Source organism: Astatotilapia calliptera, chromosome 2 (assembly GCF_964374335.1).
Source record: "Astatotilapia calliptera chromosome 2, fAstCal68.1, whole genome shotgun sequence".
Classification (NCBI taxonomy): domain Eukaryota; kingdom Metazoa; phylum Chordata; class Actinopteri; order Cichliformes; family Cichlidae; genus Astatotilapia; species Astatotilapia calliptera.
Genome location: NC_137423.1, coordinates 29,093,741 through 29,110,179, shown reverse-complemented (window position 1 = coordinate 29,110,179; position 16,439 = coordinate 29,093,741).

Genomic DNA, 16,439 nt, shown 5'->3' with positions numbered 1-16,439 from the left:
CTGCCACAATCTAATATAGTCTAATGGTAGCCAAACTGGAAGTAGTGGTTCTGGTCTCTTATCTGCTTAGGGAGCCCCTGGGTGGAAAGTGGACAACCAGCCTGTGCCATTTAGTAACATTAGCATACAGTTTCGACTCAGTACTTTCAATTTAAAAATGACCCTTGGATTTTCATATTTTCCCCTCCCCACTCAGAGAAATAGGGAGAGAGAGCGAGGAAGAGAGAAACAGATGTGAGTGTTTTTGGGGGGGACTGGCTCTTTCGCTGCTGGACAAGGTGGGTAGTTGATTTGAAATATTCAGTGCTTTCAGTGTTGATGCTGATATTGTGTACAGGCTTGTCGTGAAAGTTGTTTATACAGCATGTTAGGGGTTCCTGAATGCTGGCTGATGCAATGATGCTTCACTTCAGTTACCTAGCATGCACAGAATGTGTCATTTATTCCTGTTTAAACGGCAAAACAAACAGCGTTATTATTCTTATTCAGAGCCATTTATGGCAATCATTTTACACGACGCGGCTTTTTAACGACTGCAATTTCTGAAATGTTTTGATAAGTTGGTTTGCTGTTTTGATAACTTACAATTACATGTGTGCATGTGGCTGGAATTATACCAATCTCAAGGTCATACTCAATTTATATCCCGCGCTGAAATATTTCAAGCTCCACATTCACAGTAAATCTTGCTTTATCTGTTTTATGCATTGGTGCTTTCCCTTAACTCCATCTGGGCCAGGGCTTTCAATCATCAGTCAGCATAATAATGCAAACAAACAGGATGTTGCAATGCAGTAGAGACAGACAAGCGAACATGTTGTATAGCACTGTGAACAGGATGCATCTAATGGCAAAATATAAGGAAATGAAAGCAGAATTTGTGAAAGCAGGAATAAGAATGAGCTGCAAAGTAAATATGTGCATTAAAGAAGAGACTGAAATCTGATGTCACCAAAGCAAGGTGGTTTCTATTTTTAATCAGCCAAAAGCCATGTGTTGCCTGGTCCTCATGACATGCATAAAGAATATAAAAACAGCTGAATGTAAATTGCAAGATTGGAGGGAAAAGTAGAAAACAGCATCTGACAAGCAGGCACATTTCCAGACAACGAGACAGAAGCAAAGAACAGGAGGACAAACAAGACTCTTTGACGTCATGCAGTCCAAGCTGGGATATAACATTACATATGGAATCAAACTTTCAGTATATTTAGCTTCCTGTAGACTTGCTAATGTGACACACACACACACACACACACACTCTGAAAAGTATGCAATGTATAATGTGTTTTTTATTTCAGTATTTCCTCCATATGCTATTTTCTGTTCTCAATTTTCTGCCTTACTGTTGCTTCATGTGATTTATTCTGTACACTGGTACACTATTTGTTATATAATATTACTATTATTTTCATTTATTTGGTGATGTGTGACCTAATATGTCCATACACATAATGTCAGTATGTCCATAATATTCTCTATATCTCCATAATTCACGTGTTTATGGAGTGAAGGTGGAAGCTGGATCTCTCTAAGCCCCAAATCATGCTTCATAATATAGCTACCCCCCCTGATTTACTCTCACTTGGCCTCCCTTCATTTACTTTGGTTGCAGCTGAGCGTGTTTGTCACAGGTAGTATAAAGTCAGTGATTCAGTGCGTATCTTGTCGCTTGCCTTGTTTTTGGAAGTGTAAGTTGGCCGACTTCTGCCAGAACCCCGCTGTTGTTCTGCCAATCTAATCCAGTGTCCATATGAAGTCACTGATGCAGTTTTGTTTAAGTCTTTTGCCTTAATCTGCATTGTTTTTCCCAGTTCTGCTTTAATTATCATTATTATTATTATTATTATCATCTCTCTGTATTTATCTTAGGTTGGTCAGGCATTTACTATGTAAGTGGAGCGTCTGATGTGCCACTCAGCTGTTTGGACTGGTCATAGTCTATGCCAGCTCTCCCTTCCAGAGCTGAACCACACCCTGCCACCAAACTAGATTATACCATTTCATTTGAAGTGAGGAGTGGAGCACTGAGTACCTATGTGCACTCCTGGGCTCTCATGAGTGTACTGGAGGCTGTTCTGTAGGTGGTTGTGGTGGAATTAAGGCACGATGGGTCCAAAGATCATAGTTTTGAGCCATCTTTATTTCATGTGGCTGCAGCTCTCAAGCTGCCAGCCGCAAATACACCACACCACAATACACACCAACCCCTGAGTCCCCGTGTTTATACCTCGGTGGGCGTGATTAAGGATGCCGTGCAGGTGCGTCCGCCCTCCCTGCACTGCACCGCAGACCACGCCCCACCACAGTGGTCTTCACCTAGTTTCCTCGTTTTTCTTTAAGATTAATTAAGGCTGATTGTTTTTACTCTTTTAATGTCCATGCCTTTTGATTTTCTGATTAGGTCTTTTTCGATTATAGTATCAATGAAGTAGGATTTTAATTCCTTACTTGTATTTGGAAATCTGCTTTGTGGCTTTTCTTCTCCAGCAGCTCTGTTCCCCACACATTTGATTTGACATCCTTGTCTCAATATAATAAATCTTTGTGTCTCTGTTAGTTTACAATATAACTGAGAGATTTTATTGTATGTTAATATTTTCTGGGGTGCAATTCCCTGGTGTTATTGCTGGCCTCCTTCCCTTTCATTCCCCCCCCCCCCCCCCACATAGTGCTTTCCAGTCTCAACGCATCAACCACGTGTTTTTACTGGTAGCAGGTGGCAATTATTAACTCTGATATTGAAAGTGAAGATAATAAGCAATAAGTTCCTCTTGCACCAGACTTTAACAGCAATTAAGGATAAATGATTAAGAACGGCTGCAGCACTCATAAGCACTTTCTGAAACATTAATTGAACATGTGTACCTATGTCTCAGCAAAAATAAGAAAGCAAGTAAAAAAATAATAAAGTAAAAGGTAAAGTCAGGCATCAAAATGAAAGAAATGAGGCCTGACTAATTACATCAATTTGTATCTTCATTGTTTCTCAGCAGCAGTGACTATGAGCTCTTCATAAACCAACATTTTTTTAAATGCCTGTTTGTTACTGTGTAATTAAAATAATTTTAGTCAGTATCTGACAATTGATTGTGCTGCCAAGTGAGATACATGGAAGGTCACATACTGTATGTCTATTGTATCTGAGCCAACACATTTCAGTAGATGAGACAGCAGTCAGTTAGCTAAACCCAGCCAAAAAAACAGTCTCTGGTTTATTGTTTTGTCTTTGGAGCAACAGCAGATACTTAACCCGCATAATGCAGCAATACTGAGCAAACAGCACTGAACCACAGCACTGTTTATTTTGTTAGTATTTATTTACCAAGGCAAGCTGGAAAGTTAAAGCTGTGCATCAGTCTCTTTGTCATAAAAATATATGACAATAATATTGTGTAGTATGCAACGCAAAACAGCAAAAACATAATATGTTAAAATATGTGCAGTTACTGATGATTTACAGTAATGTGTATATCAGCCTTAAAAAGTGCACCATGATGGAAGTTTAAACTGGAAATGAGGAGGATTTGTCCGATCACAAGGTGGCTCTGTCTTTCAGTCTGGCCCGTGCTGAAATAGAGCAGGTCTTTGTTGCTGTCCATCAATCTAAAAAGGGGATATGAGGCTGTTTCCAAACAATTTGAAGTCCATCATTTACTGTGAGAAAGATTAGTCACAAGTGGAAAAAACTCAAAACATTTTCCAATATTAAATACAATGAATGTCCCAGCACATTCGCCCCAAGTTAAGAGAAATTACAAAAAACACAAGAGCTACATCTCAGACTCTAAAGGCCTCAGTTAGGTTGTTAATTGAATTAAATTCAAAAAACATGGAACAATTTGTTTGAAAGCGTTGCTGAAAAAAAGCTTGTTCTCTCTAAAAAGGTAGCACAGCTTAGGCTTGCAAAGACACGTTTGGGCAAACGTTTGGAGCAAAGGGTTTTGGACAGAGTGGAGCTGTTTGGCTATAACGCACAGCACTGTGTTTGGAGAAAACCAAACATGGCACATCTGTACATGCCAACTGTCAAGCACGGTGGGGGTGGTGGTTGGTGGAGGTTATAAATTGTGTATTTTTTTGTAGCCACAGAACCTGAGAACCTTTGAGTCATTGAGTTGACCACAAGCCCTCCTGTTTACCAAAGCATTATATAGTCAGATATGAGGCCATCTGTCCAGCAGCTAAAGCTTGGCCCAAATCGAGTGAAGCAACAGGACAATGATCTCAAACACAACAGCAAATCTACAACAAAATGACTGAAAAATTAAAAAATCCAGGTGCAGCAAAGTCCACACCTCAACCTGACTGAAATGCTGTGGGACCTTAAGAGAGCTGTGCATAAACAAATGCCTACAAAAGCTCAATGAACTGAAGCAACAATGTCAAAAACAGTGGGCCAAAATTCCTCCACAACAATGTGAGGTTGATAAAGTCTGCTTCAAGTTATCGCTGCTAAAGGTGGTTCTACAAGCTATCAAATCATGGGATGTATTTGGCTTTTCCTACACCGCTTTTGCATTTTGGCCTAGTTTTTGATAAATAGATAATAACTAGAATAATATGGCACGTGTTGTGGGTCATCTCAGGTTATATTTACCTAATTTTAAGACCCGGTAAATTATTTTTTATTATTTTGTTATTTGTTACACAAAAGTAATAAATTAATTGTCTTGTTAATTGACAAGATTCAAGTATTCTGTTGGAGTAAAGCAGAGGTTGAGGTGGCGATAGACTGTGGCTGAAGATGGCAGCTAGTTACGGGTTTCTTATAAATGAGGACTAGACAGAGAGAGCCAGTTGGCTGAAGATGTGAAGAACACTGAAGCACAGTGAAAGAAAGGGTTTCACCAGATAATGCAAGAGTTGCAAGTGATGATTCTAAATGTTACAGCTCCAGCTGGAAAAATCTGGCTGAAAAAGGTTGAAAGAGCTGGCCAATATGATGAAGCTGGAGGTGATTAGATTATGACGATCAAGTGCATCGTTCAGGAATTCAATGGGGAACTGGCGAGCAGCCTCACCTCTGAAACCTCACAAGGGAACAAGCACACACTCTCACAGAAAGAGAGAAAGAGAAGAGGAGGGAGTAACGGGGGTAGGTGTGAGATGTTGGACTCCATTAGAAGCACGAGGGGTCAACGGGAAATAATTACACGTTCCTTTTGCAGCTTTTTTTCTAAAGCATTTTTTATGTCCTGTCATTATTATATAAAGCGGAGTAACTGTTTTGTTACAGGGCTACTTCATAATGGACTCTGATATAGCTATGACCTTTTCAACTAGACTTGTTTCAACAGAGTGTGTGAATGGGAGCTAATAGTGCTAGTGATAGCTCAGGCCACTCTTGTGCTCTTTCATGTCTACCTTTCTTGTCTGAGGAGCTTTTTTCTTCCCCATCTGAAAGCTCACTAGTTTGGTTTTGTGAAAGAAAATGGCATGTTTGAAAAATGATTGCAATATAATAGGGGTGGCTGTCAGCAAAAGAACAGAAATCTTGGCAACACAATATTATGTACAGAGTATCTTGCCAGTATGTGATAACAAAAGCATCAACAAGTGCCAAATGTTTTCAACAGACACTGTAAAATTACTACACTGGTTAGTTTGGAGATATTCTGATATATTCTCTTAGTTTCCGAATAGATTTATCATTTTTAAAAAGGCACTTTTGTATCATTGTAACCCCATGCAGTCTTCAGCTGTACAAAAAGGACTTTATTTCCTACCTTTATTTGGTGTTGTGGCCAGCAGTTATGGAAATCTTTGCCTGAGCTCATTTGTTTTTGTTGATAGCCTTCTAATCACATGCACATGCTCACAATCAAGCATAGCCAAACAAGGGAAAAAAATACAGACGCTCATGCAGCACAGCTCAAATGAGCCTTTAAAATGCTGAAAAGAGAGCATTGTATGTGCTTGTTTATCCTCTGTGTCTTAACCCTGGAGAACCCATGGGGTCAGAGCCGACCCCATGGGCGCACACCCTGAAATGACCCTGAACAGTACATATCATCAAATAGTATCAACTTATTATTTCTATGCTAAAAATTATGTAGATATATACAATTAAATGAAACCCTGGAGGTTTCTGAAAGCTGGCCAATTTACACAGCTGATTATCATAAAGACATAATTTCTTCAATACACACTGATTGCTTTTTCCATGGTTTCAAGCCTCTATGTGATGCTCTACATAAATAACTGTGCACTCATCTCAAACGTTTCTCTAAATCACAGACTATTTATAAAGATGGATATAGCCACCTGTGATGCCTCATGTTGATTTGCACTGGAGCAGGTTTGAAGCTGAGAGTTGCTGTTTATTGTTAGCATCATCCTTTTCTGAGAAGTTCAAAGAACTCCAAGATTAGAAGTCACAGAGTAAGAGATCAAATGCTGCAGTTGAGAATTAGGAAAACATTCTAGTCTCATTTAAAAATATTCTTTTAGTAAATATAATTCTTTCTTTAAAAAATATTTCCAAAGAAATGTAGTTTGCAAAGAATCTTTCAGATACCATCTAGGATGCAGCATGTGTGCTGGAAGACTTGATTACACAGATTTATCATACGAACAATGTGAAAAGCAGGAGCACACTCAATGTGATTCCTTTCTCAAGAAAATCACTTTGTGAAGAATCGTTCAGACACCATCTATGACGTGATTAGAATGTATCACATAGCTGTGAGTTAATATTCAGCTCATTTGTAGTTTTGCATCATTTAGGTTTCTCTTTTTATTTTTTTGCACTGTTGGAATCAGGAAGGTTGCGTCCTTAAGTTGTAAGTTTAATATTGTGCACACATATTATTGCCCTGCTAGCTACAAAATTTACTGTGGAGCTTCAAAAGTAGGAAAATCCTGCATTACTCTGCATTAATGTGCATTATTTTTACATTTAGAAAATTGTAATCATGTTCCACTTGAATAATGAAGTATTGAAAAGTAATGAAATTATTATTGACAGTTTAAGTGCTCTTTGACCGTAAATCGTGTGGCTTTCTACTAGCTTAAGTGCTGTTTTTCCAGCAGAATGTGAAGTGCTGTTATGTCATTCAGTGTCTGTTAGTGGCTCTGTAAGGAGACTCTTCATTCAAATGGACTGGAGGCGAGACCCATGTTTTTGAGTTCACAAAGTCAAGAGGATCTGCTTGCTACTCTCACTCACTTTCATCCAGACACAAAGAAAACTTTACAACTGTTACAGAAGCTGAAGGCATGTTTCGGTATGACAAGCTGAATAAAGATTAAAGGTTACGCGGTCTGTCATTTATTCCAGATACTCACACAGGGCTTTATCCTCACCAGCCACATGACTAGATACCAGCAGATACACCTGTTTAGCTGCTTTTTAGTGCAAATATATAATGAGCCAATCCAATGAAAACAATGCACATGCTCATGATGGCATGCTGAAGTTCAAACTGTGAGAATCAGAATGAGGAAGAAAAGTGATTTAAGGAGATATTTTCTTGGCACACTTAGCAATCTACTTTGTGCTCCTGAGCATGATTCGCATTTTTTATTTTTTTGCACTGAATTTGGGAAGGTCGCCTTCTTAATTTGTACATTTTGTGCTAATGGGTACAACGTTTGGATCTTCAAAACAAGGAAAATCCTCCATTAGTCTGCATTAATATGCCCAGTTTTTACAGTTAGAAAATAATAATCATATTCACTTATAATAACCAAGTATTAAGACAGTTTTAGGCAATTTTGAAGACAAAAAGGTCCGTCAAGGTACAAGGTTAGATACACCTAGTACAGCAAGGTGTACCTGACGAAGGCAATATACAAATGAATTGTCCATTCATGTGTACAGGTTTAAAATTCAGTTGAAGATATCTGTGAATGAACATATTGAGAACCGTTCTTTTGATTTATCAAAGTTGATCAAAGCTAATCAAGGCTTACAGATATCTGTCATTTTGAAAGCCTAGATGACATTACGGTATCTTTACATTAAAACCAGGACTGTAGTCTTCAGTATGAGTTGTCAGTTAGTTGGTCAATATGCTCTCACCCACACTGAGACAGTGTGAGACAATCTGGACAGTCACTGGTGTTACTTTCATAAGTAGAAAAGCGCTACACCTGTGGCCTTTTATTATTATTATTATTATTATTATTATTATTATTATTATTATTATTATTATTGGCAATGAGAAGAACCAATGCAAGAAGAAAAAGGTTTTTCTAAACACCTTGTATTTTGAGAACTTTGGACTTAACAGAAACTGATATGGTTTCTGAACATTTACTAAGACTAAGTTCGAAAGTAACTTTTTACAAAGTTTACTTTGAGTTTGGTCATTCAGTGCATATCACAGCTTAATAACCAATATGGCACACTGTCTAAAAACAGTAGGCTAATTGTGTTAGGATGACTTTTGTGTCTTGAGTGCACATAATTATTATTATAATTATTATTTTATGTTTGGTCTAATGATTGTTTTATAACAGCAGCTTCCGCGCCTAAAAACAATGTTACATCACTGAGGGGAACCACCTTAGTCAAATTCAGGTTGTGATGCTGGCTCCACTTAATTACAAATGAAGACAGGCTGTAGACAGGTCGCTGCTGCCTTTCTGTCTGCGATTTCCATGCAGATATGCAAACAGACAGATGGAGCGAGAGATGTGAGCTTTTCAGTCCAAGCATGTTGCTTTTTTGGGTCCCTCTCTCCCTGTTGTTGACAGGTTTTTGGCAGCTCTGGCTTTACAGGGAATTTCATTAATTTTGCCAAAAAAGAAAAACACAGATGTCACAGGAGAAAGTTTCCCACTATTTGCTTAGACGGAAATGATCGTCCATTGATGGAAATGATCTCAGATACTCATTTAACAGTTACTTTTTTTGCTCTCTTTTTTTTCAAATTTCAAAACATTTCACACACTTAGTGTGACGACTATAACAGTTCACTAAACTTGTGATCGTTGAGAATAAAAGCTGTCGTACCAGTGCATAATTATGAGGAAGTTAACATGTGCTGTACAAAGTTATTATTAAATAATTTTATTGCACCTTGTAATTCTTTATGTCAACTACCATATTATACCATATTATTATTTAACAGCTTATTTACCATCTTTTGATGTTGGTATGACTAAGTTTTCAGTAATTCTGTTGTATTTGTATGATAAAGTCAGTTGGCTCATTTTGACCCCATGTAATTAAATTAGGAGACAGAGACACACTTGCCAGCCCAGCGATGAAATCTCCCCAGTGTGTCCTGGATCTGCCCCCGTTTACATTGTTAAAAACTTCTCAGCCTGGAGGTGCCCAGGAGGCATCCTGGTCAGATGCCCATACAGTCTCAACCTTTCCTTTCAACGTGGAGGAGTAGCGGCTTTATTTTGCACCCCTCTCGAATGGCTGAGCTCCTTACCCTAAGGGTGAACACACACGCACACACACCATTCGGTGAAATCTAATTTTTGCTGCTCGCATTCATGATCTCATCCATTCAGTCATGGCATAGAGCTCCTGACCATAGGGAAGGATGAGAATGCAGAGCAACCGATAAATTGACACATTTACTTTCACGCTCAGCTCTCTCATCACCACAACATCTTTGCAGCATCCGTATCTCTGCAAAGGCTTCACCAATCTGCCGGTCAATTTCCTGCACCACTTTCCCCTCACTCATGAATAAACCTCAAGATATTTAAACTCCTCCACTTGGGGCAGCAACTTATTCCAGAATGGGTAATTTCCAGAAAACCATGGCCTCAGACATCTTGTAATTCTTCTCCCGACCACTTTACACTCAGCTGCAAACAGTGCAGGGCTGGAGATCATGGCTCAATGAGGCTGACAGAACCACATAATCTGTGAAAAACAAAGGCAAGGTCCTGTGACTATTAAACTCAACATCCTGCGCCCATCACCGTTGGGCTGCACCTAGAAATTCTGTCCATAAATATAACGTTCAGCATAAGTGACCAGCAACCATCTGAACAACTCTGACTTATTGATGGAAACTTTCACTATAGGTGTACATGAATCAGAACTAAAAACACACCACAGGGAGTTAGAGCACACAGTTTGCCTCATGCTATGCTCAGAGCATGGTGCCTATGACAGGAGGATCAAACAGTTGCTACCCTCCTGTCTGTGCTTAAGGAAGAAAGGTAACACCTTTTTCAAGTAGCTTTTCCAGCCGAGCATCAACAGATGGAGGTTTTCTCACTCCCAGGAGGGTCATTGCTGCTTGGAATGGACTTTGCAGCATCAGTTCTACTTTTTATGTGTGGGATGACCAAAGCATCTATTTCAGGTACATCTGATGATGTTGCCAAGATTCAGATAACTTCCAGAGTAGGAAGATCCCCATCCAGATGATAAATGTACCGATGGTATCTGAGCTTTTCTTCTTTAAAATGACTGACAGAGTACTCCTACTTTTCATACTGTGAGATGCTTCAATTTAGTACCCATAGCAGACAATAACTGAACAAATCATTCAATTTAGGAAAACTGTCTGGGAGGCATTAGGGGATTTTCACTGGGGTCCTCCTGGCAGGGCTGGACTGGCAATCTGGCATACTGGACATTTTCCCGGTGGGCCGACGCACTTTTGGGTCGATGGGGCAGCTTGAAGGGCCGCTGTGCACCGGACTTGCAAGTACTGACAGCAGCCCATTCATTCACTTTCATTACTGACACTGTATTGGCCAATCAAGTCTGTCTAAAGGCCCCTCCCCTACCTCTGCTGTGCACTCACACAGCTTGAGTGGAAGAAGTGTGTATATATGTGTGTGTGTGTATATATATATATAGCCAACAGCATTTGTAATATGTAATTAAAACAATGTTCCTAAACTATCATTTTTAACCTTTTGTTTCACACTTAGCAGCTACTACATTGTGTATTTGGATTCCCTGATGTCACTCCAAGTGAAACAAGCTGCCAATTTTAATTGCTTGGTTTTAATTGGCTCTCTCAGGGGGTGTGGTGGAGGTTATCAACTTCACGAACATTGACTTCAAAATTTTAAGATCATGTAAGTTAATGAGTGTGAAAGATGAATTCAGTCAATGAGGTCCATAAATGTGGTGATAACTGATCACATTTTTGCATCAAACACAACTATTTGCTACTGCAACTGCTTGCTCACTGTTGAAACTTAATTAGAAACGTATAGTAATAAAAAACAAAAATTATTAAAATTATGTGTATTCATTGTAAAATATATATACTTAATAATTAGAGAGATTTATGTTGCACCCACAAACTCAGTTATTCTAAAAATGTTGCCAAGGTAATGCTCCTAAACAACACAACTGAGAGGCAATAAACAATGATCAAGATAAGGAAATGAGAACTGCAATAGAAAAACAACAATAGGCAAGATCATTACAATCCTTTAAACACACACACACACACACACACACACACACACACACACACACACACACACACACACACACACACACACACACTTACTTTTGTTTCCTGTTTCACTCCCACTCATTTCCCATGACAGAGGAAGTTTTCAATTTCAAGGGGGTGTGCATCCATGAAAGTGTGTATGTGTGTTCCTCTCTGTGTGCCCCAAGAAGCAGAATTGGGCATTACAACTCCATCTTTAGCTTTTCAGCATGTCTAATTTTTTTAAATGCTAACAGAAGATTATTGTTGTTTCACTCATTTATTTTAGTGATCCGGAGAGAGATGGTCAAGTTGTAAAGCCCTCCAAAAAAGACATCAGAGCATGTTGGTGTATGTAGGAATTACCATTGGAATTACAGTTTTTTACAGCCGCTAGGACACATTTCACAATACTTAGGTCACTTTTGCAAAACTCTTCACACAATTCTCCTAACTGACCTTCAGCTTGGCAAAGCAGTTCATTTCACATTCAAAATGCACTACAACTACCAAAACACTTTATTCAGGTCTCAAATAAACTCATTCTTCCAGAACACTAGCAAAGGTTGACAGCCGACAAACACACTTTGTCACCCACAAAACAATGACCTAAAAAACACTAACAACATGTAGCATTACACAGTGTTTTCTTGTGTAAAACAAGGACACATCTCTGTTTATAATTTCAATATATGTTACTGGAATGAATCAGACATCATGCAGAATTCGTTAATATTTGTTTATGTATTTTTATTTTTTTGCACTAAGTAATCCCAAAATACAAGAATTTGTATACACACCATCCACTGATACACATACAATAGTAATGCTAATCTACTCCATTTCTGGCTGGGTCCATGTTTACATCACAAAAAAACCTATTCAGCAGTTGTCTCCTTTTGTAATGAAATTGAAGGAGTAACATCTGTGTAGATGTTCATCTACAATGAGAATCAGCTGTGGCTGGTTAAACTGCATTTTTAGATTTAAAATATGTTTCACTAAAATATTGCTGTTGAATTTTGCTGTCTTTTTAAGTTTTGCATTGTGTTATTGTTTTGGCCACAAGTTTAACAGTTTTGAAAACAGTATGTAAGCACATGCAAAATGTCCTGTACGTACAAAGATTTTTGGCAGTTGTTGTGTCTGAGTGAGAAAATAATTCATGAAATTTGAGAGATGTAGTCATTGAATGCATTTTGTGCCAAAACAATGATAACTGGTCCTCAGTTTAGCCCACATAGACTTCTGTTGTGCTCATTGTGTGAGGAGTTTTGCAAAAGTGACCTAAGTATTGAGAAATGTGTCCTAGCGTCTGTAAAAAACTGTAATGTGATTCTCATATTACATCAATAAAGAGAAGGCAGGAGATGATGGATGGGGGCAGGGTCAGAGCTTGGTCCCACTGGGAGTCATTTTTACTGGGGAGTCAGCACTGCACAGTTACTGTGGAGAAAGCCGTTTTCAAACATTTACTCATTTCCATTAATGTGATGGGATCTCAGTGTGTCAGAAAATCCTCTGACAGTTTCAAGACCGTGGCCTTTTTTTTTTTCATTTTGCCTGTCCCGTTTGGCTCTTTTGCCATCAGAATTGTTGTCTAAAGGCAAAGAAAGATGCCCAACGGATTTACTTTACCAAATTGACCATCCCAGCCTTGCCGTAATGGTCCATTTGATTCACCTTTTATTGTTTATTTTATTTTCACTTACTGAATACGGGACAGACTTGACTGGAGGAAAGAAGGGGAGAAAGAAAGAGGGAAAGAGAAACAGCTGAGAAGAGGGACGGGGGAGAAGGGCAAAAAACAAAAACCAACAGAATGAGCAGGAAAAAAAAAGAAAGAAAGAAAAGAAAAAAAATGCATATATCGATCACCTGGATCACCTGTTGAGAAAGAAAAAAGAAAACAAGCAGAAGAGAACAAGAGTAATAGAATAAACAACATCACAATGATATATGGGAATATGACAGTAAATACTAAATATTAAACATTATTGTGCAGCACGTAAGATCGACAGCACACAGTGTGCTTTGAGGTAGGAGCCAAAAAGGATGTAGTTTGTGGGTGTGATCACCCGTGTGTACACCTGTGAGCATGGACGCGCTTGTTTTTTTGTTTTTTTTTAAAAGGTTCCTTCATGTAATGATCTGCTAGAGGGTGTGGGGGGGCCACAGCCCCGTCCTCCAGGGCATGAAGCAGGTATGAAGGAGATCAAAACTCCAGACATCCAGAGGCCCCCAGAACACAAGAGACCAAGGAAGACTAACAGAGGGGCAGCCGCGCCACTGTCCCAGAAAGAGCTGAGGAGAGTCCCAGATGAGGGCTCACTCAGCAGCCGCGGAGCAGAAGCCAGGGGGAGTTGCAGTGACGCGCCCGTGAGTTCCGCCGGCAGCCAGCTGTGCCTGAGTGACCGAGCCCCAGGCCGAGAGGCCGGGGGCACCCCACCTCCGAAGTGGCCCGAGCGAGCCCCAGGCTCCAGGCCCCGATAAGCGGCCGCCAAGGAGTGAGCCGGTGTGTACCTGGACGCCCATCCCCAGACACAAGACCGTGGCCTTTTAACATTTACGTGTCACTTTTAACATGGTATAATCTGAACTGGATGTAGTTGAATTACAAAACTGCTTTGAAAGAAAGAAGCTCAGTTTCACTAGTGTGGTAAATGTCCCGTGAGAAAATGGGGAAAATGAATGTAAGAGTGACCAATAAATGACAGAATGATGCTGTGGTAAATATTCCATGTCTGAAAAGGGCTTCAGTGTCAAAACACATAAGGGATGTAGCCACACTGCTATAAATGCACACACTGCGTGGGTCTGTGGCACTGTGATTGTTTTTTCATTTGTACTCATGATGACATTATATAAACCCCTCTCCCCTCTTCTCCTGTCCCATTAGCTCTCCTAATCCCCAACCCTCTGCTTTCTCCAACTTTTGGAGTTGAAGTAAGTGCTCAAATGAAATCATTTTAATTGACAGGTTGCAGTTGCACTCTGGTCTGGCTATGTGCAATGGGTAATACATGAGGAACCCTCCTGGTTTGGTTTCCAATGAGAAATGACACTGTTAGGCTGTGTGTGTGTGTGTGTCAGTGTGTGCCTGTGTGCTTTGTGGACATGCACATGCTCAGCTAATCCAGCACTGGCTGGGCCAATTGTCCATCAGATGACAGCTTGCATGTCAGAGTCTGTGTATGGATTAATTTGGCTTTTATTGTGTTCTTCAGTGGGCAGAGGTCACGAATAACATCATTTGCGGAGGCACGTCGCTTTGTATCTGGAAATGATTTCCAAAGCATTGGTCTTAATCAGTGGAATACAAATAGATTACAGATAAGCAGACATTTAAGTGAGGCATTCATCTGTTCTCCACCAGCAAGAGAATCGGAATTAAATCACCTCCTGTTTAAAAATAAAGACAGTCATAAAAAAGGATATTAAGATAAGAAGGAGCGCAATGAACAGCATCACACTATTTCAGCACTATTTAAAGTGATAACTGGATGCCAGTGAGATCTGAAGATCTGAGCTTTTTCTCTCTAAGCTATATGTAGTTTTGAACCTTTTCATGAAAATTCATTGGTGTTCTGACGGTGGCGCCTACAAAACAACAACGAGAAAACAGTAATGATAACTGCTGAAAATGGCACCAAAGACAGCTAATAATCTGGCCCATAGAAGAAGAGCTGGAGGAGATTAGAAAATCTCTCCATGAAGGATGATCTCAGTAAAGTGACCAAACAACAAGATGTGTTGACTGCACTGATAGACGACATTAAACAGCTCAACAAGGCTGTTAAAGAGCTGGGAAAAAAGCAAAGTTTATAATATTTAGTCAGTCATAAGTCAAAATTATAATAAACAAAGTTGACACAGAAAGAGTGCGTGAAACTAAATTTTTGAGTGTGATAACTGACCGCGTAATAACAAAAATGCCAGAAACCATTTAAGACATATAAATAGGCTGGAATACTATGAACCAATCAACAGACTATTCGTTAAACTAAATGCCTGATAATTTTACAGTTTAGATCTTTTTAGCACTGCAGTGATAAAGTACAAATCACAAGATAATCTGTTTGAAACAAGAGACATAAAACATGAACTCGGAGGAAAAGGAAAGTTCAAAAAATCAAAGGTCAAAGTTCTGTATCTGTCAACATTTGTAATCGCTGCGATAAGGAACTGAGGTTGTGCACTTCATTATGCACATTTTTTAAAAATGTGGTGATAGGTGTGATCATCACTGTTATAAAAAATTAGGTTTTTGTTTAATATTTGTTCTTAAATTTTTTTTCTTTGGTCTTTGTTTTGGTGAAATGTGGTTTAATAAAAAAATTGTTGGGTGGGTGTAATTAGCTACACCTTTTTCACTGAATAACACCTATTTGATACAATCCTTTCCGGTTAACATTTACTTTATGGACATTTCCTATGTGTTTTATGAATTAAAGATAAGCTGATTCCGAGAAATTAATCTGTAAAAACAAAACTTACCTTCTGTCATTTTCTAGATTTACTTTGTATTTGTTTGCAGGTTTTCAGGTTGCGAAACTTCAGCTTACATAATTTAGTGTTGAAACAAGCAGGGATGGAGCTTTGCATCACAGCATCTCGCATATTACTGTGTACCTAATCGTACCATCATGTCTCAGACTGTGGTTCGCACACATCTTGCGCAGCATCTCAGCTGAAGAATAAGCTGAGGTTTATTGGGCTGTCAGCGCTGAGCTTGCAGAGGACCGCTGATAGAGACATGAGATATTTGAAATCGTACAATACAAGGGCTAGAAGTGCACTGCTGGGAGAGAGAAACACTTTAAGAAAGCAGGATATAGAGGTCGATGGTCGGAGATTTAATGACACGCACCCTGTGAAGTGCAGTTTTTCCCTTAAAATGAGATTTCTTTCAGAAGTAAGAACCCTGATTGCAATGGGGATTTATTTATTGTGTGTTTTATTGGGTTTTCATTCATTACATCAGAGGTTTTGTAAAGCAAGTCGTTCCTTTTTTTTATCGCATACGAAAAATCGAGACTGCTTCAGAATGCAGTAAGTTTT